General features: G+C 32.9%; 1 long non-coding RNA gene across 1 annotated transcript in view; it reads left to right on the forward strand.

The window, feature by feature from the left end:
- Positions 1 to 12,414, forward strand: part of LOC144246479 (uncharacterized) — a 100,149-nt gene extending 87,735 nt beyond the window's left edge. Inside the window, exon 3 of the long non-coding RNA XR_013340156.1 lies at positions 11,946 to 12,414. This is a non-coding gene — a long non-coding RNA (uncharacterized LOC144246479). The remainder of the gene's footprint in view (positions 1 to 11,945) is intronic.
- Positions 12,415 to 13,430: the final 1,016 nt, after the last annotated feature.

Raw genomic sequence — 13,430 nt, forward strand, 5'->3', positions numbered from 1 at the left:
TTTTATTTGCAGTTATATTTAAAAATTGTGAGGAATGTGTTTTGATTTGCACATTTTATGTAGCTTTTTTAATGGTAGGAGTTCATTTACATCTGCTCTAATATGCAAGCTACAACATAGCCACTGCTTTGAAGGCTCAGCTAGAAGACAATACATGAATATTTTACAAAGCCATTTTTTTCAAATTTAATAATGTGCAAGACAAGACCCTAAATGCAAATGCTAATCAGCAATGTCCTTTCACAGGTGATTCATGAAGTCTCTGAAAGCATATATTCTGAGTACAATTTTATTAGCTTATTCTAGTAACAGGTAAAAATTATTATAAAGACTTACATAATCTATTTTTCTTTAATTAATCACATTCAATCAATATTATAAAAATAACATTTTATGTTATGATTAATTCTACATGGTATAGAATACTAATGGATACTGAAGAATTAAAAAAATTACAGAATGGGCATCTACTGAGAAGAATTTGACAAGTCAAATTAGAATGTTAAAAAAATAAACATTTTAAATGAAATATTTTACCAAACAAACATTATGTGGAAAAATAGTAGTGGAAAAGATATTTTGGGAATATATTCAAAACAGCACTGATTGAAATAGTTTATCTAATGAAACAGTTCTCCGATGTTTAATTTTCATTCAAAAAGTACTTGAGCTCCTAAGTGAATTGCCAAGCTTCTGTAGTTTTGGGCATCATAACTGTATAACATGAGTTGGATGCCATGCTGTCTGAATATAACACAAGACCAAAAGGCTGTTTCTCATTTCAGAAAATCTTGGGATCCAGATATTAGTAACAGTCTCCTGACAACACATAGGCTCAAGTTAGATATCTCCGCATGTCTGTGCTTGAAAGGTCATTGTCACTGATGACATAAAATTGAGGTCTAATCAAGAGAGAAATATGACATCATTTGGTTGTCAGTGCAAACAGAACTAGAATGTGTGATTCCAGGACTGGTGGTTATTAATACTTCAGCAACTGAAAAAAGACAATCCATATTAGTATTGTGTCTCTATTTAATGCATAAGGACAACATCTTGCATCTACATTAGCCGACAGTGGCTAAGAATAGACAAGAATTAGATGTGTGGTTTTGTGAATTATATAAACAAAGTTATTATGATGCATAAAAAACCATTGTTTAGGTCTGCAAGTTTTTCCTCCTTACATATGCGAGGACCTCACAACAGATGTCTCAGTAAGGACTAGTTTACATAGTGGCTTTGAACTGTTTCCTTGTTTTGATAAACAAAGCATTGTTCTAATTAGTAAATTGGGAAAAATGTCTGAGTCAGGACAGAAATCCTTCCATCATTTTTTGTGTCTAGTATTATCCTGTAATAGTCCACAATGTTACCCTAGGAAAATGATGACAAATTCCTTAGCATACAGTTTTCCAGAATATTTTGAAAATGTCATCTTGTTCGTGTAAATGCTGTCTTTCTTCATCTCATATTAATACTTGTCCTAGTATCTTGGTCCCCAGTTGAATAATTTTACATACGTCATTATATTTCAGAAACAAAAATATTGAACACTTTAAGCAGGCTTGGATTTCCAGGCACTAACTCTGAGGGAGTCTGCAACCTCTGAATCTGTCATGTAACCAGACTTTTCTTCAGCACAAAGTATGATTAAAAGTAATAACACATGTCATACCACTGTGGCAATGCCAACACAGAGGATGCGTTTCTACAGAACAGATGGTACTTGCAATGCTAAGAAGTCTATTCTCTTCATTTTACCTCATTGTTGCTTGGCTTCTGTGCCTTCTCACACACGTCACACATTTGAAAGTGTGCACAATGTCCTCTTTCTAAAGGGCATGAGCATATGAACTCATACAAACAAGATCAGAATGCAGATTAATTTATCTACATCATAATTCAATATAGATTAAAAACAATAATAATATTTTAGCAGCAGAACCCTATAGCTATTATTTTAGCATCTAAGGAATTTATAATTTTGCAAAGCAGGGAAAGGTAGTACTGATGAAAAAAACCTAGCAGGAATCAGTTCACCTACTATGCACAGATACTAGTGTGAAATATAGCAGTTTCAAGAAGTGCTGAGTAAACTACATTACAATTTAAGACTGAGCATTATGAAGAATAATTTAAAAAACAAAAGAAGTGTGAGGCATGCAGAATTCTGTCAGACCTTCATCCAAAATTGATACTCTTGTGAAATAATCATGGGACAAAATGATTGTAAGAGTTTTTAAAATATCATTCACAAATTGCCATATCTGCTAATTGAGAGTAAGATACCAAGGCAAGAAGTTACACCTACCTAAGGAAAGAGCTTTCTATATTATATAATCAGTAAAATATCTTCAAGGCCTTCAATTTCCTTCAGAGATATGTAAAACCTCCAAATTCATGTTTTTGCAGATTTTGCGTATCACAAACTGAGGAAGAAAGGCTTCAGTGTGTACAGAAGGAAGGGACTGTTCTGGGTTATGACTCAATAAATCTGTGTACTGCTCCAGCAGTTGTTCCGCTTGTTTATTTCTCAGCACACGAAGTGATGTTCAGTCTATGAGTATAATACTTTCAGATATAGTATGAAGAATCAGGAAGAGTCAGAACTGGTTTAGTGAGCAAGCAGGAATGGTCTGCTGTATATGCACCAAAACTAGTCTGTTAAAGAGTGAGTCTGTATATGGTGTGATAATAAAATGTGGCTCCTTTCTTGATCAGCAAGGGTGTGAATAATGGCCCTGAAAGCCAGTTTATGCATACTTTTGGCAGACTGAAAATTACACAAATGACCTGAAAATAGGGCAAAATTAACTGCCATGATCTATCTGTGTGTAATCTGAAAAATTCTGACAGCCTGCTTAATCCTCTTCTATGACTGCCTCTGGGGTCCCCTGTACTAAGAGATATGTGAGATTCAGCCTGAGTAAGTCTTGGAGAAATACTAGCATATATAGCATCTATATTTTGATGTCATCCTCAACATTCTCCATAATTTTTTCTGCAACCAGTCTAGTCTTAAGAGACCTGTTATAATAAAGTGATCTGCCTGTTACGCCCACTTATCTCGGTGGCTAGACAGAGAATATTGTTAGTTGTATGGTATATGATAGAGTTTTCACAATGGGTGGTACAGCATAGTGACTCACAAATTATACAAATACTGTCCTTCATTTTTTTTCTGCTAATTGACTTTGTTTTCTTTCTCTTTGACTCATATTCTCCAGAAGAAAACATCTTGTAAATCACTGGTCTTTATTGTATTGTGTCTGAAATTTAAGTAGGACACAAAAAATGGGCAAAAAAAATTATTCTGCCCTTTTTTATCTGCTCACTTAAGAGATCTTGACTTTTTTGAACTTTGCTTCTGTAGACAAGGCTTGCTAAGAGAGTAAGTAGCAATTTGTATGACTATTTCAGGGTAAAACAACAACTTTTTGTTAGTCTCAAGCATTTGGATCATTCAAAATTAAAGCAGCAGAAATCCTTGAGGCTGACTATGGTCCATCTCAGTGTTGAACCTGTATATTACAAGTTATGATCTCTGTAAACAGAAGGTACTTTGTCATGTTCCCCCCATTGTCTTTCTTACTGTGACATTCTAAACAGACTTTTGGGAACTCTTGGCAAATTCAATGCATTATTAGTGATCCCTTTCTGGTAGATGCTTCCTGTCAGCCCAGGGAACAAAAAAAATGATTATGAGGAACATGAATAAAACTCCTTCAAAAGCTGACATAGCCATTGACTATGGGTTAAAGTTCTTCACACTGCTCATCAGCGGGGAAGAAAATGACGTAAGCATTGTACTTCTTTCGACCTTTGGGTACATTTTTCATTTTGGCTGGGAATTCTATGTGAAAAGTATTTTATCATCTCAACAGTTTTTAAAATAACTATAAAAACAGTTCACCCTCAGACAACACATAAGGCTTTATTTGGGAAAGAGAATTAGTACGATAAAGCTGACAGTCACTCTTTATTCAGGAGAGATTCAGCAAGCTGTTACTACTTCTGTTTTGAACAAGAAACATTAAAAAATCATTATTTCACTGAACTACAAGGTTGCTTAGACATTGAAGAGTATGGCACTAAACAGTGAATGTGAGCATATATCTGTGTGCAGATCACCTAGGAAAATACAAAGTCAGAGAAACAATCAAAATGACATAGAGACAAAAAGGTAATATGACCCCAAAGAAAGACTGGAAATGCCTCTGAGAAGAGGAATCCTGGGAAAATGCTGAGAAGTGTGAGAAGACAAATTGTCTACAGCTATTTGATTCATGCTGTGTTCTTAGAAAGAAGGTTTTGTGAATTCTTTGTAAATGAACATGGTCTATCAAATAATTTCTCTATCCTCTAATGGAAAAAATTGAAAGCATTTCACTGGTTATGTGTTACTATCAAAGGGATGCAATTGCTATAGATTCTGTATTGCTCTTCCAAAAAAGTCACACGTGAAATTGTTCAGTGAAAACAGCTTGGAGGTAGAGCCTCAGCTAATCCCACCTATGTAGATATTTAAAAAGGACTTTACATGATAAGGCTGAAAATTTCAGTGCTCACTATATGATATTTGTGCATGAAGATTTAATAAAGGGTGTGTGAATTTCCAGGCCAAACCCTCAAATAGCTGTGGATTGAGGAGCCATTGTGACAATAATTCATATGACACAAAGAAATATTGTAGGAAATTATACTTCTTATAACTTATGATTAATTTTTAGGAAAAACTCCTCTGATTATATATTTTTAAAAGGTTTAAGCTGCCTTAGAATTTCCACTAAGTTTTATCACTTCTCTAGAGAAGAGGAAGAAATTGATTTGTAGAAAACAAATAAAAAAAACCAAAACAAGTTAGTCACAGCAATTTGATTTATATGGGAATATAATCTCCATACAGTCATCAAGCTATATACAGATATTTATGTTATTATTCTGTATTCATGACTGAGATTTATTGATGTGACCTATTTTTGTATTTATTTTTTAAAAATATTTTTTAAAATTAAAATTAATTAAATCCACTGCACTATTAAATATGGAACAGACCATAATTTGATTAGCAAGTAATATAGCACATGGAATTTATGAAATAGCAAAGTTGAACTGTATGTTTGAAACAGATCCTCTCTACTAACTTTTCATCCCATTCTCTATGTTGACTGTTGAAGAAAGAAAATTATCTTCAATATTTTTCAAAATCCAGGCTCTCTATTAAACACTATTACATGTGCGTGAATTAACTTGCTTTTGAATGCTGAAAATTCTTCAAATCAAGAGTCTTAAGCTACAGAGGAAAACTGAAGAAACTTAGTCTAGGTCTTGAAACTGCTGCAATAAGAGCACTAAGAATTCCAAACGCTGTTATGTTCATTAGAGAGGGATTGAGAGATGTTTATAGTTTAGATAATATAATTAGTAGACTAATGAATCTAATGTAGACGTGACACACATATTATCAATGTCAAATATGTAAAGTCTTACAAACAATTAACCAATTTTAGTAGTCCATTTTGCTAATGCAAGGCTAAAACATTTCCAAGTTTATTTAAGAAGCAGCCAAAACAATTAAATATATTTTTCAAATGTTGTGTCCTTCACATTTTTTTTATTCTAGCATTTGTGATAACTGGAACTGAAACCTGAGGATTTATTGGTATTTCAGAGTATTAGTACAAAGGAGAACATGACTGTGAGATGACTAATAAAAATTGTCATTTGATCAGGAAAAACTTTATATAAAGGAGAGAAACATCAAATTTTTGTAATTATACTGGATAGCCTACTCTTAAGTATCTTAGTATAAATCAGGGTATTAAAAATATATAATTTTAATGTGCAGTTATATTGACAATTATTATTTAAACAGGAATTAGAACAAAAAAAATTCAGAAAATTAACAAGGAATATGAAATGTGTCCATATAAAATTGGTTATTAAGAAATCCACAGAGCTACTGACTTCAATTTCTCATTAATTTCTTACTCTGTTTCCCTCAAATTGTGCTTCTCTTATTTTACATTGGCCACTCCTTTTATACACTACAGTGTCTTTATCTTCAAACTAAATTAAGTTTAGGATTTTAAAAATCTCATTGGCATGTAAGATTATGACAAAGATGTACTTCCAAATACCATTAAGGGACCTTGATGGCAAACACGGTGATCCAAATAACTATTGTGGCATTACAGCATTTGCCATTCCAAACTGCATCAAGGCACATAGTTTTCCATCTTTCTTAGTATGTATTAGTAATATTAATCTCAAAGACTTGTGGTTTGTTATAGTGTCTTTTTATATATTTCTAGACTTGAAATTAGAATTTTCAAAATATTTTCTTTTATGTACTTTCTCATTTTAATGCTTTGCATTCACAGATATTTGAAAAAGGACACAAGCCCTTTTCAACAATTTATATAAAAACCAGTATATGACTGAGTAACTTTCAAATGAACCCTAGAATGACACCTTTGTCAATGGCACCTCTTGAAATACTAGTTTAGTCTTCTTCCACATACGACTAATTTACACAGCCATTATGACTTGAGACATGCAAATTAGCAGCCAAGAAAGAATGGAGATTAACTGCTGAGATTACAAGTAACAACCTCTTAAAATTAATTAGTATTTTGGCTTCACTTTATTTTTAGGTTTAAAAAAATCAAGATCAAAATGTTTAATATCTTTTTTCAAGTGGAAGTCAATACTGGACATAAGCAGCCAAATTTTCAGAAAAGTTTGATTTCCTTTGAAAATCAGATCACCTTGCAACGCACCTTTATTGGGTCCTGATTTAATGGCAAATGAGCCATTTGAGTCATGAGCTTTTTGCCTCTTCCTTTTTCCCTTCATGTTAGGATTGCTTTCTTCCTTATTGGGAACTTGTGTCTATTGTCCTATTCTTTCTACCAGCATCTATTGTACTACTTATTGCATTTCTATGCATTGCCTACAATGAAGCATAGTGGCATTTCAGAATTTTTCTAAAATAAAAATAAAGTAGTAGATATTGTCTTTCAATTTTTACATTATCGAATAAATAAGGCTTCAAAATTAAAAAATTGAAAAATCCAATATTATGTCCAAATTTATCAAAATATTTCATATATAGAAGTAAAAAATATACCGTTTATGACCATCAGTATACAAATATGGAATAAGTTTCTTAAATAAAAATAGCAAGAACATTTTTATGTGAACATGTAAGTCTTCAATGAGAATAATGTGTTATCTGTTATAAGGACATAATAAGGGAAATACTTCCATTGTTATTTTCACAGTTTAAGACAGAGTGCACTGTGAACTCCTGTCCTTTCTTCTGGAGAGCTTCCCAGGAAAAACAGACTCAAAAGTGCAATATCCATACTACCTGAACCTGGAGAAAAGTATTTAATGCATTTTTGCCAGTCTATAATAATGATATCACTTTCTAGAAACCTTGCGGGGCTGAGTTGTAGGACTGAAAACGTGCTGTTTCTTACCTGGTCTGGTCACCGGTATAGTCTTACATACATAACCACTTTTCTCTTAAGATCTTTATACAGTTAAATGTGGTGAACCCCAGCTCAGGGAAGAAATGATGATGTCTGGCTCCAGATCAGAAAGCTGAAGGATAGCTTTATTAAAACAATACTATATTACATTAATATACTATTTAAAGAGATATTATACTATTCTATATACTTTTTACTTACCTAACTCAAACTAGTGACTCTGCTGAGAGTCTGAGACACAGCTGGATCTGATTGGTCATTGAACTCAACTTTCACTAAAATCTAATTAAGTAATCACTTTACTAGGTAAACAATCTCTATACCACATTCCACATGGGGAAAACAAAGGAGTATAGATTAAGATTTCTCCATACTTCTCCAAGAAATCCTGAGAGACAGAATTATGTCTCTCTGTCCAGAGAATGTGAATATCACATCTTTACTTCCAAAGAACTTTTCTCTAGTTAAACTAATTTCTATTATTTCCTGAGTCTAATTTTTCTTTGAATCAGTCAAGTGCCTTATTCATATCTAAGTCAGACTTTGCTAAACTGTACCTCAAGGACGACAATCTATATTTACCTCTAAGAGATAGTACACAGCTTTTAAGAAAATTGCAAGGTAGAAAAAATGAAAGTGAAAGACGTAACACAGTTTTATCACAAAGATTTTTTAACTTGATGAAAAAAGAAAAAGCATAGATCTTAAACTGTAACAGTTATACTTGCTCTTACAGTATTAATATCATGTTGTGTGATAAAATCTTACCACTGAATTTTCAGTTGTTTCTGGATTTCAGTTTAGGAAACAGTAACACAACTGTCTAATCTACTGTAAGACTTAGATCCTTATGTAATTTTCATTTCTCTGAGGACAACACTGTAAATATAGGTGAAATGACATCAATAAAGTCTTCTGTGAAGTACTTAGTGCTTAAAGAATTAACAGAAAATTAGCTAATGACAATGAAAGCAGAAGTCAGTGAAGAATCATAAAGTATTCAGAATACAACTAGAATTACAATCTGATTTTTCTTCTATATGTATGTATTATGAAATACTTTTATTTGAATCACTTTGAGGTCTAACAGATTATGTTAACCTTTGAATAAGGTTATAGTATACTATATATATATAAAATCTTTCCATATAGCAGAAAGTAAGTGGAGGTAGTAGAGTTTACCTTGCTTCTTCTTTCTGATTAGCCTGGAATGGGTAATATTAACTGATCAGATGACACTGCTTAAAAATCCTGTCATTGATTGTGTGCCATCACTGAGGAGAACAGAAAAAAATCCTATGGATGAGTCAAAAAATAAAAAGCATACATAAAAATACTTCAGTCAACCATCAACCATCATACTTTAATAACATATTATTCTGTGTGTTATCTGGAAATGACTGAAGAAAAAAATCCCATAAAATAAACTGGCCACCATTTGATGAAAAACATTTTCACCTTCTGATTGTGGAGGTTGTTCAAAACTGCAAGAATAAATTGGCATGTGGGATTTATGCATGTGATAAAACACTAATTTTGTAACATTAGGAATGATAAATCATACAAATTTTCTAAGCTCAATCCTCCACATATTAAGCAGAATTACTGGACACTCCCAAAACTTGATGCCAACTTTCATGGAAAAACTTTCAAATTAGTTGATATTTATTCTTTTTTTTTTTTCTTTTGTGCTGCTTTTACAGACCATGGAATTATTTTTTGAGGGGTTTCTTTAAATACATGATTAAGTCCTCTTTTCTGGGCTTTTACTAGCATTATCAATGAATTCTAGAACAGTTCTGTAACAACAAATTTACAGGATCTGCATGATGAATAGTAATAATATACTACAGAAAATGTCAGACTTTTTACAGACTTCCACTAACTGGACAAAACCATTGCAATTACAGCAGATTTCATAAATTCAGCTATTTCAGCAAATAAGATTTAAAAACAATAGACTCTAGCTGCTTCCTAAAATAGGTTCTACTCCAACTCCACCTGAAAGACACTGATCTCTTCTCTTTGGAGACTAGTGATGGCTCAAGGGAATGGCATGAAGCTGTTTCAGAAGAGGTTTAGGTTGGATACCAGCATAAGGTTCTTCCCTCAGAGGGTGGCTGGGCACTGGAACAGGGTCCCCAGGGTCACAGCACCAATCTGAAAGAGCTCAAGAAGTGTTGGACAATCTTGTCAGGCACAGGGTGTGACTCTTGGGGTGTCCTGTGCAGGGCCAGGAGTTGGACTTGATGATCCTTTTGAGTCCCTTCGAACTCAGACTATTTTATGATTCAGTGATCCTGTGAAAGATGCTGCACTGAAATACACAGGCAAAAAATAATTTTAATCGGATGATTTACTAAAATACATTTAGAAGAGTCCTTGTCACAGTTCCCATTCCTGAGAATTTTGGGTTCTGGGACCTGTCATGTTTTGTAATATGGCACCTTAGTTTAAAAAGAAAAAAAAACAAACAAAAAAATTTGCCCTTTCTGAAAACTGATTAGTAGAAAGCACTGACACACTAAGTTGAAAAATTCTTTCAACAATAAAAACTGAAGATTGCTCAATTAAGCGAGTTGTATTTTCAAAGCATGCATTTTTGTTGAAAAAATTTGTACTATGCAGATAGAGAAGGTTAAAATCAAAATATGGTAAATTTCAAAGTGGCTGTTCTGGAGTAGGAAAAGACAGATCTTTCTCTGCCAAGAAAAATGTGCAGTAATCTATGCATCAGCTTTCACAGACCTTCCTTCTCCATAAGAAAAGTTCAGCAGACACCAGTTCAAACTCTGACCTAAATTTTGAGGGAGCTGTACTGAAATCCACCATGGAGTAATCCATCGATTTCTAACTGTATTGAAGAAAAATATGTGGCCACTGTGTATAGTATGCAAATAGACTACAGTTTCTGGCTCTGTAATCTGAGCTATTGAAAAATTAGTCATATGGCTCAAGAAAAATAGAATCCATGCTCACTTTGAGAGGATGTCAGTAACAGCTTGTCTTGAATTTCAATGCTGTTTGGACAAAGACTTAAGGACTTTTTGAAGAAAACACAAAAAAATTGGTTTAATATATAAAATTTTGTTTAAAATTCAAGCTGTCACTCAGTGACCCTAATCTTGGATTTAGCAATATAATTGTTTTATAGGGAAGTTCCAGCTAAAAAGAAATCAATGTTCCAGTATAATAGAGCTATTTCTAACTCCTATGCTCTGATAAAATGTCATCTTTGTGATAACCAGTCATCTATATTACATCTACTATCAAAAGCTAGAATATTGCATGCATGTATAGATAAACAGTATCTATACAATAGAATACATCTTGCTGGGAATATTAAGGCAAGTCTTCACTGACACAAAGGTAAGCAGATCATTCATGCTAGGTAATATTTACCCACATTCAAACATGAGTTTGGCTTATCTCTATTTGTTTTCCTATTGGGCATATTTTCTGTGAATACATAAGTATTCTAGATACACTGTGTAAATCCTTCTTGGCACAGCTTATATCTGAAAGAACCTTATCATAAAGCCACTTTACAACCAACTAAACAAGGTTTAGAAATCAGCAGAAATTTTATCTTCCCTTTATTGGTCTACAAGATTATAAAATATTAAACTTGGTCATAAGGTAGGAAAAAATGTTTCTGAAAATTAAGTGTACTGTAATGCTGACATGACATATTAATCACAAATCAAGAAGATTATTTTTTTACTGAGTATTATGCATTATACAAGTATTGTCACCCAAAGTTTGTGCACAGAACAATTCTGAAAACTTGAAAGAGAAATTTGAGAATTTTTGGATATTATTTTGTCAGAAGATGTTTCATTCCATAGAAATCATGCAAACTCAGAATCTTAGAATAACCCAGGCTGGGAGGAATCTCTGAAGGTCTTGTACTTCAGTCTTCTGTGCAAAGCACGGTCAAGACTGAAGTCAGAGCCAAATTCTAAGGTAAATTTCCAGTTGAATTTTTTAATATATGCAAGCATGGAGATGTCACAACTTCTCTGCCAACTTTGCATCCCATAATTCTGATGTGGCAACTATCAGCCATTTACATGAAAAGCAGCATTTAGTGGTCTTACAAATGTTTGCCTTCTCAGCTCAGTGAGTAGAAAGAAAAAAGAAAGACTGCTCTAAAAATGGACAGCTCTCTGTGGACATAAAATTATTTTTCTTACAAGTTGCTCTTCTGGAATCTCCCCTGATACAGGAAATACGCCCTTAGCAGCTACTGAAAACTCAAAACAGAAAATCATGAGTAAAAATGGGCTATAGCTGCTGCAGATTTTATGCTGTGACATATCAAAAATAGCTGTCCTTTGGTAAATTTCCATAAAGGGGATTGGCAATTAGATTATGGACTCTTTGAAACACAAAGAATGTAAGTCCAAATGATGTCTTTTTTTTTTTTTTTTTTTTTTTTAGGTTGCAGATTACTTACTTCTAGAAAGTCAACCTCATATCAACATCAAATAGGCCCTTTGTCTCTTCAGTGTTCCTTCCCACTATAAAATGAACTATAGGAACTTATCCCCCTGGGCAAAACTGATTTAACATATGTGCTACCCTAATAAGCACTTCTTCTCATCACCTGTTAAAAAATTGAAAATTATTCAATAAAAACACTTTGAAAAAGTCCACAGAAATGAAAGTTATTATTGCTTGTTTCTTCAAATTTGATGCAAATGGAAGTGGGGATTCCTACAGAAGACTCCTCAGCTTCTTGCTGAAAATTAACTGTGAATTCATCCCTAAAGAGACACCGTGATTTTTCTCTTCAGCCTCATATGACTGTTCCAAACTGCTCTTTTTTGATCACACCTGTGTTACAGTAATGATATACATAGTATATGTAATTTAAAATGGGATCTCTAATAAAATACATTTAAACATCTGCCTTTGCACTTTGCTTACACTGTTCTACTGCATCTCTTTACAAGCACTTTACAGAAAACATTTAAAATATCATTGTACTAGTATTGTCAATCATGTAAATTATCTTTGGCTTCAATTTGAAGAATGCTGGTGGTGGACTGAGTCATTTACTGTATCATCAGTAGAGATAAAATTAAAGGGAGTGAAGCAGAGTCATGAACAAAATTTAGCAAGAGCTATAAAGAAATAGGAACTACCCTTAGATATACTGCAATATTAGAATGCAAAATATAACACAGGTAAATGAGTCACACAAAACTGTAAGCTTATAACTATAGTCAAAACTTATAGTCATGTGGATATATATCAATAACTGAATGTGTGGTCACTAGGAAAGTCCAAAGGATTAAGAGACTCCATTATATTTCTGGTAAAATGAAAAATTGCAAAAAAGCAATTCCAAACTAATCTATTAGAGGAAAAGAAGAAAAACAAAGGTTGTTTTCTAACAAAAGGTTGTTTAATAACAAAAATTTCCAACAGAAAACTTGAGCAAAATTTTCCTTTATACATAGCTTCCAGAAATATGCAAAAAAAATATTTATCCAAAGCAGGTTTGACACATAAAGAAAATATTAAACCTCCAACATATCTTGTAGATTTACTCTAGATTGTTTACAGTCTCTACAGATGAAGAAAATTTAGGATAATCATCAAACAGCAGCTGGAAACTCAAGAGTGTTCTAACTTTTATTTTCAACCTATGCTTGTAAAGTGCCAATAAATTTTAGAGAAAAAGACAAAACACAATACTTGGTTCTCTATCCTGTATAAAAGCTAAATTAATTTAATAAAAATGCATTGCTTCAAGAACAGAATTTAAAAATAAAGAAAATATATTCACACACTACCCAAGAATAAACTTAGAAAATGCTACCTTAGATTTTTGGTGGTGATATCAACAATCCTGTCTGTATTTTCCCCTGCAAATGACAGGCTAAGACCCCAAACTTTTTTGCATTCATTTAAACATTC

The sequence above is a fragment of the Lonchura striata genome, chromosome 6 (assembly GCF_046129695.1).
Source record: "Lonchura striata isolate bLonStr1 chromosome 6, bLonStr1.mat, whole genome shotgun sequence".
Taxonomy (NCBI): Eukaryota; Metazoa; Chordata; class Aves; order Passeriformes; family Estrildidae; genus Lonchura; species Lonchura striata.